Source organism: Schistocerca serialis, chromosome 5 (assembly GCF_023864345.2).
Source record: "Schistocerca serialis cubense isolate TAMUIC-IGC-003099 chromosome 5, iqSchSeri2.2, whole genome shotgun sequence".
Lineage (NCBI taxonomy): Eukaryota > Metazoa > Arthropoda > Insecta > Orthoptera > Acrididae > Schistocerca > Schistocerca serialis.
In genome coordinates this window covers 562,787,042-562,802,038 of record NC_064642.1, presented here as the reverse complement: position 1 = coordinate 562,802,038, position 14,997 = coordinate 562,787,042, and the positions used below count along the sequence as shown (strand labels likewise).

At 45.9% G+C, this 14,997-nt stretch overlaps 1 protein-coding gene across 2 annotated transcripts in view; it reads left to right on the top strand.

Moving 5' to 3' along the window:
- The window catches only part of LOC126481110 (facilitated trehalose transporter Tret1-like), a 69,285-nt gene that overhangs the window by 18,748 nt on the left and 35,540 nt on the right, over positions 1–14,997 (top strand). The gene's annotated exons all lie outside the window — the stretch shown is intronic.

The following is a 14,997-nucleotide window of genomic DNA, read 5'->3' as shown; positions in this document are numbered from 1 at the left end:
CTGAGTTTCCTACGAGCGATTCTTTCCTAAACCGTGCTGATTCGTGGACATTAGCTTTTAGGTCTCAATGAAATTTGTCATATTCGTACTAAGAATATGTTCAAGAATTCTGCAGGAAACCGACGATACTGATACTGGTGTGTAATTCTGCCAATCCGTTCTTTTACCCCTCTTATATACAGGAGTTACCTACGCTATTTTCAAGTCACTTGTGACTTTGTGCTGGGAGAGAGATACTAGCTAGAACAGGGTATTACATTAGAGCTGAAAACATTATTTTGTGCTAAATTTTTGCAGAGACTACAGCGTGAAGTTAAAAAAAATGATTCAAATGGCTCTGAGCACTTTGGGACTTAACATCTAAGGTCATCAGTCCACTAGAACTTAGGACTACTTAAACCTAACTAAGCTAAGGACATCGCACACATCCATGCCCGAGGCAGGATTCGAACTTGCGACCGTATCAGTCGCGCGGTTCCGGACTGAAGCGCCTAGAACCGCTCGGCCACCGCGACCGGATAGTGAAGTTCCTTGGATTCTTTAAGAAGGTCGTAGCGCATTATAGGCAATTTAGTTCAGAATGTAGGAGAGCGTTCGGAAACGACTTAACAGTCGCTGATATTACGGTTACGTCCTCTCGTAGGGCGATGAGCGGCTTCTGATACGCTATTCGGACACTAGATGGGAACTGTGAACACTGTCTCTAGTGGAAAAGCAGCGTTTGTTTGTTGTTAAGTAGAGAAAGCTATGGACAAAAAAGGAGGCGGCTACTGTGGACAGAGATGGAGCGCACGGTGTTTATGGAATCAAGGAGTCAAAGCAACAGATATTCATAAACGTTTAACTGTGGTGTGTGGTAAGAAACTCCTGCTTATGGGGCTGATGACTGCCGTCAACAGTGGCATGAAGAACGAAGTTGACATCAATGGGGTTCATTGTTGTGCTAAACCCCCATATTGTCCGTTCCCTTAGCTGACACTGAGTAGTCAGTGGGCCCAGTTTCGATTCCCGGGTAGGGCGGAGATTTTCTCCGCTCGGGGACTGGGTGTTGTATTGTCCTGATCATCATTTCATGGACATCGACACGCAAGTCACGGAATGTGACATCACGTGAAAAGCCTTGGAACTCGGTGGCCGAAGTTCCTCCTGGGTGAGGACTCCCGGCCATCAATGCCATACGATCACTTCACTTTTTTTCTTCATTTCACTCACCACTTCACCTGATCTCGCACCAACTGATTATGTTTCATGCGATAATATGAAGGATCGGTGCGAAGTAAGAGCTTCGGCAACAACGAAGCACTGCAAGCAGCTGTTCACGAGTTGGTGCGTAGTGCCTACAAACAATGGTCCCGTTACGCAATAGTGAAGTTGTTAGGAAGGTGGCAGCAGTGTACTGACATCGGCGGGGAGTAGATTAAGAGATCCCATGCTGACTCACGTTCATCATTGAATAAGGTTAAAAAACTACTACTGTAAATCATTTCCCAACGCCCCTCGCATAACATATAATTCTCGACAAAGGTTCAGGGACTCGCAGAGAAGTACCTGTACAAGGATTATTTGCGGACCATCTTCTTCTGGGCTGGAAGACTGAGTTTTTGAATTAACATCGTTCATTTAGGATGTCCGCCCCTGGTAGAAGAGTGGTCAGCGCGACGGAATGTCATACCTAGCGGCCCGGGTTCGATTCCCGGCTGGGTCGGAGATTTTCTCCGCTCAGGGACTGGGTGTTGAGCTGTCCTTGTCATCATCATTTCATCCCCATCGACACGCAAGTCGCCGAAGTGGCGTCAACTCGCAAGTCTTTTACCAGGGGAACGGTCTACGCGGCGGACGGCCCTAGCCACACGGCATTTCCATTTAGGATAAAATACTTAATTGAACGGAGTGTAGTTACACATTTGTACGTTTCCGCTTACATCCGTTTCCAGCGTTGGCAGAATCGTAAGATTACCAAATTAGAAATGTGGTATTTTCCTTTAAGCAGAAGAGCCAGCGAGAGGTGTTCTTGTAAACCGTTTCTTTTTCGTTGATAAATTTGAACTTCTAATGTACGGTGTGTGGAAAAACAACCCGCTAATGCGCAGAGGGCGGGCTACCGGACATGGAATGGTGAAAAATTTTCCACCACATAACCATAGTATGTCTAAAATGCACCGTTGTGGAGCTACGGTCACCAAACAACAGCCTTTCAGCGACGAGCGCGGGGAGGTGTGTATTTAAACTACCCTGCCCCAGCTACAATATGTTGTGCTTCAGACGGTAGTTAGTGAGTGTGCTCCCTGCCACCTTTGGATAAGCAGCTGCCAGCAGAAAGTCGTATACTCCTAGCTCACTCATTTGTTACATAGTTTAATTCTTAATTTCTTTGCGTGTTTTTGGTACTTGCATTGTTTAAATTCATAAATTTCGGGCGTATTATAGTATTAGAGAGTTGTAGCATCGCGTTTTAGTACCTGAATAGTGTAAATTCGCGTAGTCGTCTGTCTTCTGGTTTTGTTTTGAACGGCCAGTGTCGGTCGGTCATAGACAGTGTGCTCCCTGCCGCCGTTGGATAAACGGCTGCCAGCAGAAAGTCGTATACTCCTAGCTAACTCATTTGTTACATAGTTTAATTCTTAATTTCTTTGCGTGTTTTTGGTACTTGCATTGTTTAAATTCATAAATTTCGGGCGTATTATAGTATTTGAGAGTTGTAGCATCGCGTTTTAGTACCTGAATAGTGTAAAATCGCGTAGTCTCTTTCCGCCGCCAAGCAGTGTGTCAGCAGTGCGCAAGTAGCAGCATTACTGCATTTACTAGGCAATCTTGTATTTTAATAACCGTTTAAATTTTGTGTCGATTTGTTTGTGCTCTCTGTAGATTAGTTCAGACGTTCTTTGCACAACAGTTTTTAGCATGGATAGGGACTGCAACTGCTGTGTTCGGATGCAGGCTGAGTTGGCATCCCTTCGCTCCCAGCTTCAGGCAGTGTTGGCTTCGGTCACACAGCTTGAGGCTGTTGCCAATGGGCATCACTGTGGGGGTCCGAATGGGGGTTTGTCGGGGACGGCCAGCTCGTCCCATGCATCCCCCGATCGGACTACGACTGTGGCTGCCCGGGATACTGCTCACATTGAGGCTGATCCCTCACCTGTGGTAGAGTGGGAGGTCATCTCGAGGTGTGGCAGGGGGCGAAAGACATTCCGGAGGGCTGAACGGAAGGCCTCTCCAGTTTGTCTGACGAACCGGTTTCAGGCTCTGTCTCCGGCTGATACTGATGTTCGGCCGGAGATGGCTGCTTGCCCTGTTCCAGAGGTTGCCCCTCAGTCTGCAAGATCCGGGCAGTCGTAGAGGGTGGGCTTACTGGTAGTTGGGAGCTCCAACGTCAGGTGCGTAATGGGGCCCCTTAGGGATATGGCAGCAAGAGAGGGGAAGAAAACCAATGTGCACTCCGTGTGCATACCGTGGGGAGTCATTCCAGATGTGGAAAGGATCCTTCCGGATGCCATGAAGGGTACAGGGTGCACCCATTTGCAGGTGGTCGCTCATGTCGGCACCAATGATGTGTGTCGCTATGGATCGGAGGAAATCCTCTCTGGCTTCCGGCGGCTATCTGATTTGGTGAAGACTGCCAGTCTCGCTAGCGGGATGAAAGCAGAGCTCACCATCTGCAGCATCGTCGACAGGACTGACTGCGGACCTTTGGTACAGAGCCGAGTGGAGGGTCTGAATCAGAGGCTGAGACGGTTCTGCGACCGTGTGGGCTGCGGATTCCTCGACTTGCGCCATAGGGTGGTGGGGTTTCGGGTTCCGCTGGATAGGTCAGGAGTCCACTACACGCAGCAAGCGGCTACACGGGTAGCAGGGGTTGTGTGGCGTGGACTGGGCGGTTTTTTTAGGTTAGATGGCCTCGGGCAAGTACAGAAAGGGCAACAGCCTCAAAGGGTGCGGGGCAAAGTTAGGACATGCGGGGACCAAACAGCAACCGGTAAACTGTCGAAGCTGCATTGGTAAAGTACCGGAACTTCAAGCGCTGATAGAAACCACCGAAGCTGAAATCGTTATAGGTACAGAAAGCTGGTTGAAGCCAGAGATAAATTCAGCCGAAATTTTTACAAAGGCACAGACGGTGTATAGAAAGGATAGATTGCATGCAACCGGTGGTGGCGTGTTTGTCGCTGTTTAGTAGTAGTTTATCCTGTAGTGTAGTAGAAGTGGATAGTTCCTGTGAAATATTATGGGTGGAGGTTACACTCAACAACCGAGCTAGGTTAATAATTGGCTCCTTTTACCGACCTCCCGACTCAGCAGCATTAGTGGCAGAACAACTGAAATACATTTCACATAAATTTTCTCAGTATGTTATAGTCTTAGGTGGAGATTTCAATTTACCAGATATAGACTGGGACACTCAGATGTTTAGGACGGGTGGTAGGGACAGAGCATCGAGTGACATTATACTGAGTGCACTATCCGAAAATTACCTCGAGCAATTAAACAGAGAACCGACTCGTGGAGATAACATCTTGGACCTACTGATAACAAACAGACCCGAACTTTTCGACTCTGTAAGCGCAGAACAGGGAATCAGTGATCATAAGGCCGTTGCAGCATCCCTGAATATGGAAGTAAATAGGAATATAAAAAAAGGGAGGAAGGTTTATCTGTTTAGCAAGAGTAATAGAAGGCAGATTTCAGACTACCTAACAGATCAAAACGAAAATTTCTGTTCCGACACTGACAATGTTGAGTGTTTATGGAAAAAGTTTAAGGCAATTGTAAAATGCGTTTTAGACAGGTACGTGCCGAGGGAAAAACGGGAAAAACCCACCGTGGTTCAACAACAGAGTTAGGAAACTACTGCGAAAGCAAAGAGAGCTTCACTCCAAGTTTAAACGCAGCCAAAACCTCTCAGACAAACAGAAGCTAAACGATGTCAAAGTTAGCGTAAGGAGGGCTATGCGTGAAGCGTTCAGTGAATTCGAAAGTAAAATTTTCTGTACCGACTTAACAGAAAATCCTAGGAAGTTCTGGTCTTACGTTAAATCAGTAAGTGGCTCGAAACAGCATATCCAGACACTCTGGGATGATGATGGCATTGAAACAGAGGATGACACGCGTAAAGCTGAAATACTAAACACCTTTTTCCAAAGCTGTTTCACAGAGGAAGACCACACTGCAGTTCCTTCTCTAAATCCTCGCACAAACGAAAAAATGGCTGACATCGAAATAAGTGTCCAAGGAATAGAAAAGCAACTGGAATCACTCAACAGAGGAAAGTCCACTGGACCTGACGGGATACCAATTGGTTTCTACACAGAGTACGCGAAACAACTTGCCCCCCTTCTGACAGCCATGTACCGCAAGTCTCTAGAGGAACGGAAGGTTCCAAATGATTGGAAAAGAGCACAGGTAGTCCCAGTCTTCAACAAGGGTCGTCGAGCAGATGCGCAAAACTATAGACCTATATCTCTGACGTCGATCTGTTGTAGAATTTTAGAACATGTTTTTTGCTCGAGTATCATGTCGTTTTTGGAAACCCAGAATCTACTCTGTACGAATCGACATGGATTCCGGAAACAGCGATCGTGTGAGACCCAACTCGCTTTATTTGTTCATGAGACCCAGAAAATATTAGATAGAGGTTCCCAGGTAGATGCTATTTTCGTTGACTTCCGGAAGGCGTTCGATACAGTTCCGCACGGTCGCTTGATAAACAAAGTAAGGGCCTACGGAATATCAGACCAGCTGTGTGGCTGGATTGAAGAGTTTTTAGCAAACAGACCATAGCATGCTGTTATCAATGGAGAGACGTCTACAGACGTTAAAGTAACCTCTGGCGTGCCACAGGGGACTGTTATGGGGCCATTGCTTTTCACAATATATATAAATGACCTAGTAGATACTGTCGGAAGTTCCATGCGGCTTTTCGCGGATGACGCTGTAGTATACAGAGAAGTGGCAGCATTAGAAAACTGCAGCGAAATGCAGGAAGATCTGCAGCGGATAGGCACTTGGTGCACGGAGTGGCAGCTGACCCTTAACATAGACAAATGTAATGTATTGCGAATACATAGAAAGAAGGATCCTTTATTGTACGATTATATGATAGCGGAACAAACACTGGTAGCAGTTACTTCTGTAAAATATCTGGGAGTATGTGTGCGGAACGATTTGAAGTGGAATGATCATATAAAATTAATTGTTGGTAAGGCGGGTACCAGGTTGAGATTCATTAGGAGAGTCCTTAGAAATTGTAGTCCATCAACAAAGGAGGTGACTTACAAACCACTCGTTCGACCTATACTTGAGTATTGCTCAACAGTGTGGGATCCGTATCAGATCGGGTTGACGGAGGAGATAGAGAAGATCCAAAGAAGAGCGGCGCGTTTCGTCACAGGGTTATTTGGTAACCGTGATAGCGTTACGGAGATGTTTAGCAAACTCAAGTGGCAGACTCTACAAGAGAGGCGCTCTGCATCGCGGTGTAGCTTGCTCGCCAGGTTTCGAGAGGGTGCGTTTCTGGATGAGGTATCGAATATATTGCTTCCCCCTACTTATACCTCCCGAGGAGATCACGAATGTAAAATTAGAGAGACTCGAGCGCGCACGGAGGCTTTCAGACAGTCGTTCTTCCCGCGAACCATACGCGACTGGAACAGAAAAGGGAGGTAATGACAGTGGCACGTAAAGTGCCCTCCGCCACACACCGTTGGGTGGCTTGTGGAGTATAAATGTAGATGTAGATGCAGATGTAATTAAATTATCTGAAGATAATAGTTTCAACTGAACAGTCAGAACGACACCAGCTTAAAAATCGTACCCATGGCTGTTTACGTTAGATGCGGATTTTCTGTGATGTAAATCTAGTCGCCATATGTCGCGGATTTCGCGGACAGTCCGCGATTTTATGCTCGAAGACGGGTGTCCTGGACGAAGAGGAAAATGTCCGCGAAAAAAGTGGCTAGTAAGTAAAAAAAAATTTTTTCGCAAGTTTTGCCACTGGCCACCGATCAAGTGTTTCATAACTCCTGCAAACTTGACGATAGCCGTTGAAACCTGTGCTGATATTAAATCATACTTCCTGTCTCTCGATAAGTGTCCAAGTCTTCTCAAGTCTCTTTCTTCTGATGCTTGTTGAGAGATGTATTCACACTTTCTGCTTGCTCAGATGAGTCAATTTCAAAAGGCTATCGCCAACATCGAGAAAGAGAACATCTCTGTGAATGAGGTTAGATTGGAACTTAAAAACTTCGTGTATGTTTTAGAGGAAAGAAAGAAATGTAAATTCATGACTGCGAAAGTAAAAGAGTTAATGTCAGATCTCTGCCAGTATCAGCAGTCAAAATTTCAAGAGGATGTCATGGCATTTTATCAGACAGTTACAGATTATCCGATAAAATGGAGCAAGCCTTTATCCGAACTTGAACATTTTGACTGGATACTGTTGAAGGCTTTACCTGATTGAGAAAAAGTTGAATGTACACTGAAGTGGATGCAAGAAAACACAACTTGCAAAGTGGATGAGAGTTTGCTATTTGACCAGATAGTGAAACTGAAATGTTTTCTTACACAGGAAGATAACCAGAATTTGGGGATGATGCCTCATAAAAAGTGCGTTAAATTTTTTGAGGACTGTGTTTCTAAAGAGCAGTATTCAGAAGCGCTTGCTATTTTGCAGTACTATTTCTCCATTCCAGAGCATATTGCCAATGTGGACAGAGTGTTTTCCCTACTGAATGCACAGTGAACAGAAGAAAGAAACAGGCTAGCTTTAACATCAGTCAATGCAAAGCTCCAAATCCAATATAAGATGAAAAACACAAATTGCACAGATTTTCATAGACTGATTCAGAATAGGTGCGAGTTTCTTTCTTCTGTCCAGGGCTCAGAGGAATATGACTGGTTTAAAGCATAAAGTGAAAGATATATATCAATTCTAGCAGCATGATTGTGTACATGTTAATAATTTGTGTTCAGTACTTTAGTTAAAAAGTTATTTAATGTCAATTGCAATTAATTTGCTTCATCATTGAGCACTCCTTTATAGACACCATTAATGCTTGGATTAATTTTCCTTGTTAATTACAACTTCTTTGCTGACAGAATTACTGTTTGAATTATGGTAATTATGAAGAGTCAATTGAAATGCAAACCAATGGTCACTTGCACAACGTATCGGTCCGTGTTTCAACCACATCTTCATAATCACCGAATTTGTCCTTGATTTTCGTCCTTGGGCTACGGCAACCCTGATCTTGATTATCACACTGCCTTACAAACTAAAGCATCCAGAGCACATTCTCGGACATCAATGGTACTTCGTGCACGTGCACACATACCGCAGACATGTAAATGATAATAGTTAAATTCTATGTGGCAGGTAGAACGGCTACAAGGGTGCATTGACGTTGTTCACGTTTAGTCTCCTTACTAGATCTGGTAGCCTATATAAGAGGCTTGAACAGGGTCAGATGTTGAGTGATCACTGTGAAGGACACGGAGATGCCACGTACTTGTGAGAGACAGCGTTATTAGGACCTGACGGTGTTTGAAAGTAGCCTCATTGTGTTCGGCGATGACTCGCGGTTCTGCACTACACTGGATGACAATCGTCGGCGAGTATGGCGGCGACCTGGGCAGAAGGCCCATTCTGTTCTGGAGAGCCACTGGGGTGTGACCTCTGGTCATGACTGCTACGACTGAGGGCACTCTGACAGCACAACGGCACGTCAGGCATACCCTTTGTCCCATGTATTACCTTATGCCCGCATCTCGTGGTCGTGCGGTAGCGTTCTCGCTTCCCACGCCCGGGTTCCCGGGTTCGATTCCCGGCGGGGTCAGGGATTTTCTCTGCCTCGTGATGGCTGGGTGTTGTGTGCTGTCCTTAGGTTAGTTAGGTTTAAGTAGTTCTAAGTTCTAGGGGACTGATGACCACAGATGTTAAGTCCCATAGTGCTCAGAGCCATTAGAACCATATTACCTTATGCACGACGGTATTGTGGTGCGATTCTTCAATAGAACAATGCTCCCCAGATATGGTACGTGTCCTTATAACCTGTCTGAGTAACATTGAGGTACTCCCATGGCCAAAAGAGCCCCAGATTTGTCCCCATCAGAACATACACTCCTGGAAATGGAAAAAAGAACACATTGACACCGGTGTGTCAGACCCACCATACTTGCTCCGGACACTGCGAGAGGGCTGTACAAGCAATGATCACACGCACGGCACAGCGGACACACCATGAACCGCGGTGTTGGCCGTCGAATGGCGCTAGCTGCGCAGCATTTGTGCACCGCCGCCGTCAGTGTCAGCCAGTTTGCCGTGGCATACGGAGCTCCATCGCAGTCTTTAACACTGGTAGCATGCCGCGACAGCGTGGACGTGAACCGTACGTGCAGTTGACGGACTTGGAGCGAGGGCGTATAGTGGGCATGCGGGAGGCCGGGTGGACGTACCGCCGAATTGCTCAACACGTGGGGCGTGAGGTCTCCACAGTACATCGATGTTGTCGCCAGTGGTCGGCGGAAGGCGCACGTGCCCGTCGACCTGGGACCGTACCGCAGCGACGCACGGATGCACGCCAAGACCGTAGGATCCTACGCAGTGCCGTAGGGGACCGCACCGCCACTTCCCAGCAAATTAGGGACACTGTTGCTCCTGGGGTATCGGCGAGGACCATTCGCAACCGTCTCCATGAAGCTGGGCTACGGTCCCGCACACCGTTAGGCCGTCTTCCGCTCACGCCCCAACATCGTGCAGCCCGCCTCCAGTGGTGTCGCGACAGGCGTGAATGGAGGGACGAATGGAGACGTGTCGTCTTCAGCGATGAGAGTCGCTTCTGCCTTGGTGCCAATGATGGTCGTATGCGTGTTTGGCGCCGTGCAGGTGAGCGCCACAATCAGGACTGCATACGACCGAGGCACACAGGGCCAACACCCGGCATCATGGTGTGGGGAGCGATCTCCTACACTGGCCGTACACCACTGGTGATCGTCGAGGGGGCACTGAATAGTGCACGGTACATCCAAACCGTCATCGAACCCATCGTTCTACCATTCCTAGACCGACAAGGGAACTTGCTGTTCCAACAGGACAATGTACTTCCGCATGTACCCCTTGCCACCCAACGTGCTCTAGAAGGTGTAAGTCAACTACCCTGGCCAGCAAGATCTCCGGATCTGTCCCCCATTGAGCATGTTTGGGACTGGATGAAGCGTCGTCTCACGCGGTCTGCACGTCCAGCACGAACGCTGGTCCAACTGAGGCGCCAGGTGGAAATGGCATGGCAAGCCGTTCCACAGGACTACATCCAGCATCTCTACGATCGTCCCCATGGGAAAATAGCAGCCTGCATTGCTGCGAAAGGTGGATATACACTGTACTAGTGCCAACATTGTGCATGCTCTGTTGCCTGTATCTATGTGCCTGTGGTTCTGTCAGTGTGATCATGTGATGTATCTGACCCCAGGAATGTGTCAATAAAGTTTCCCCTTCCTGGGACAATGAATTCACGGTGTTCTTATTTCAATTTCCAGGAGTGTATATGGGATCAGCTCGGACATCCACTCCGTCCCAGTGGCGGTGTCCAGTGTTCCAGTGCAAAGTCAAGCTCCGGCACACCAGGCGGGAACGTTAGAGCGGAGAGGGCTGTGAGACGACGCCAGCCAACTGCATGCTTACCGATTCCTCTCCAGGACGACAACGCTACGGTAGCGCCCTCTACACGAAGAGGACGTAAGCTCCGTGCCACCCGGCCGCAGCCCAATTCGCCGAGTTCTACAGCAGCGTGTTCAAGAAAAGCATCGAGACTAGTCGTCTCTTCTACTATGTAACATTGTCTACAATGAAGAGATTTCTTGTTTTGTCTGTTGCACTTTGCCTGTGACACACCTGTGTTTCAAAAGTTAAGTATTGTAATCATATCCTTTTGTAATAAACTTCATTTATACGATTTGCTTGAATTGTTGTCTAGCGATCTGGGAAGACTGATTTCCTAGGCACCCCACATTTGAGGAGTAGACAGGATACAATATCCAGGATATTAATGAGCAATTACAATAGCTGTGAGCCAGTTTGCCTTAGGCTAGGTTACAACCAAATCAGTGCCAGCATCCAGGACAGAGGGAGATTCGACGTCATGCTAACAAGTGGACTCATCCTATCAATTTATTTGTAAACTTGCCTCAGTTTGTAATCGCTGAAACAATATCACATGCCCTCTCAACCAGTGAAGTTACGTTTCGTTTATTTTTCTATTTTTGAGTGCTTCACTTTTTTTAGCAGGTAGTATAAATCAACTTCGCTAAAATATTCGTAGTGGCATTAATTTGTTAAGGTACGAGTAATAAACTGCAGCAGAAGCAGCACTGCATAAAGATACTAGACAAGTGGTATTGTAAGGTGCAGTGTACGAGGGGAGTTCAATAAGTAACGCAATACATTTTTTCTAGGCCACTTTCGGCTTAAAAATGCAGTCTTTGTTGTGGGACATTGTGGAATATTCCCGCTTCAGCCCCTGTAGTTTCATGAAGTTCCGATATGTGGGAGCACTATACGTAGCCATCAAAATTGGTCTGTAATGGAGGTGCTTTCCAAGCAGAGAGCTGTCAATAAACTTCATTTGGTAGAAAACCAGAGCATCATAGCCGCTTGGAGAATATCTGCGGAGATCTGGCAGCGAACAAAAGCACAGTGAGTCGTTGGGCGAAGCCTCTGTCATCGTCGCACAAGGCTGTCCGATCTCCCAGACGCAGACTGCCCGCACACGACTGCGTGGATCTCAATCAGACACCTCGCTGCACAACTGCACGTCTCTGTCGATAGTGCTGACACACTTGTCCACCAGTTGGCGCACTCCAAGGTTTGTGCCGATGGGTTCCTAGCTGTCTAACAGAAGACCGTAAGATGCAACGAAGGACCGTCTGTGCGGAACTACTTGCGCGTTACAAGGCTGATCGTGACAATTTTTTGTCAAACACAATCATAGGCGATGAAACATGGGTTCATCACCTCGAATCGGAAACAGAAGGGCAATCCATGCAGTGACGCCATACCACCTCTGCTCCGAGGAAAAAGTTCAAAGCCGCAACCAAAGGCGGTAAAGTCGTGGCGACGGTCTTATTGGACTCTGAAGGCGTTATTCTGTTTGACATCCTCCCTCAAGGTGCGACGATAAAGTCCGGTAATTAATAATGTAATCTAAAGGCCACATGTTCAGAGACCGCGAATTAATTTTTATTCTAATAAGTATAGTGCACAACAACAAACGACAACTTTACACAGCAGCAGCTTAGTCGGAGAAAGCAGCACTCTTAGATACACCCAAAAACGTTCGCTTGCCGTACAAACTTTCGTGAGCTCGTCTTTTAATGCTGTAGCTCCACGACGGTGCATTTCAGGGCAAACTGCCAGAGTTTTCTCTCTCTGTAGTCATGTTCTGTCTTTGTCTCTCATTTAGAGATTAGAACTGTCGAATTATTAGAAGAGGCCGGTCTGTTCTTGAAGAAGATAGTTTTGGTATTGTACGCTCTTACAAATAACGTCATGAGCTGTTAGAATCCCTCCCCCACTTTACTTAGTTATGAGTAGATTTCATGAATGATACTTATTTTTGACCAGAAGGAGTACGTCCTTTACGGATCTTAACGTTGTTATCTGTTGTCCTTGCGCCCACCACGGTGGCCGAGCGGTTCTAGGCGCTTCAGTCCAGAACCGTGCGACTGCTACGGTCGCAAGTTCGAATCCTGCCTCGGGCATGGATGTGTGTGATGTCCTTAGGTTAGTTAGGTTTAAGTAGTTCTAAGCTCTAGGGGACTGATGACCTTAGATATTAAGTCCCATAGTGCTCAGAGCCATTTTTTTTGTTGTCCTTGCATTTTTATTGGGAGAACACCCTCTCCCCCCTTCCAGGAAAAAAAACTATTGTGATCTTCGTAAACTGAACTCGCTTCATATCTCTCAAGACAGACAGTCGTATAAATTCAGCATTTGTTTGAAGAAGTCAGAATATTCGTCGTTTCCGGCTGTTCTCATTGCAGCTGAAGATGCCAGATGATTCTGGTTTGCAGAAGCAATCAGTAGCGTTGTACTTTCGCTTCAGGATATCTTCTTGCCTTGCGTTCTGAAGGTGGCAGGGGTAAAATACAGAGAGCAAAATGACATTTACAAATTTTGCAGAAACCAGACGGCAGTTATATGAGACGTACAGAATAAAAGGTATGCAGTAGTTGAGAAGGGACTAAGATCGGTTTGTAGCCTATCCCTGTAGTTGTTCAATCTGTAGACTGAGCAAGTAATAAAGGGGAAAAAACTGCAGTACGAATTACAGGTCAGGGAGATAAAATAAAAACTTTAAGGTTTGCCGATGACATTGTAAGTCTGTCAGAGGGAAGACCAGTAGAACGGTACAGACAGTGTCTTGAATGGAGGATATAAGATGAAGATCAACAAAAGCAAATCAAGGGTAATGATCTGTAGTCTAATTAAATCAAGCGATGTTTATGGACTTAGATTAGGAATGAAACACTTAAAGTAGCAGACCGAGTCTTCCTATTTGGGCAGCAAAATAACCGAAGATGCCCAAGTAGAGAGGATATAGATTGTAGACGAGCAACGCCAAGGAAAGCGTTTGTGAAGAAGAGAAATTTACTAACATCGAGCATAGATTTAAGAGTCACGCGGTCTTTTCTGAAAGTATTTGTATGGAGTGTAGCCAAGTATGAAAGTGAAACATGGACGATAAACAGTTTCGACAAGAAGAGAATAGAATAGAATTTTTGAAATGTGCTTAGTATTAGATGGGTGGATCATGTAACTAATGAGGAGGCACAAAAAATGGTTCAAATGGCTCTGAGCACTATGGGACTCAACTGCTGTGGTCATTAGTCCCCTAGAACTTAGAACTACTTAAACCTAACTAACCTAAGGACATCACACACATCCATGCCCGAGGCAGGATTCGAACCTGCGACCGTAGCAGTCGCACGGTTCCGGACTGCGCGCCTAGAACCGCGAGACCACCGCGGCCGGCTAAAGGAGGCACAGAATAGAGCTGTGGAGAAAAGAAATTTGTGGTATAACTTGACTATAATACGAGATCGGTTAATAGGACACGTTCTGAGACATCAAGGAATCGTCAATTTAGTGTTAGAAGAAATGTGGGGGTTAAAAAATTTAGAGGAAGACCAAAAGATGAATTCAGTAAGCGGGTTCAAATGGGTGTAGGTAGGCTGAAGTAGTTATTCGCAGATGGACACCCTTGCACAGGATACGGTAGCATGGAGAGTTGCATCAAATCAGTATTCCGTTTGAAGACCAGAACAACAACCTTGCTATATAAAAACTACTAAAATGATATAAAAGGTATTCGTATGTATCTAAGCGTTAACTGCCTGACAGCAAAATAAGGTCACAAATCTCACACTAAATCTCTGCTTTATCCTTCTAAGTGCTTCAAATATGATCTTTTCATCCCGTAGCGTCGATCACTGCAAGAGATTAATAAGTCGTATAAGGGTGAGTCATATTTCTTTATTATTTCCACGTTTCAAAGGGCAAGATCTGACACTTGTAAGGCAGTTGCAGAACTTTATCTCCGATTGTGAAAAGGTTAAAAGAAAGTACACAGAACAGTTAACAGAGTAGCGGTCAGAGGGCCTCATGAGTTAAGTAAACTGGATAGCGTCAGAAAGAGTAAAACCAATCGCTTTTCTATTCCCGCGTTCAGCGTTGTTTTTTACTATAATCTGAAATTTCATGGTCTACGAACATCCTTCCTTTTTATCGAACTATATCAGCCCAAAAGAAAAAAGGGAAACACACACTACATTTCAGTCAAGACCGAAAATCTTTTGGTGGTAATTGTATCGAACAAACAGATACGGTGATACATGTTTACACAGTTGAACTGATGTTGTATGTCTCCCTTCAGTTAAAGGGGGCAGCTAAAATGCTTCTGTCATGTTATGTGCAATAAGAATGTTTACACTCACAGTTTCAAAAACATA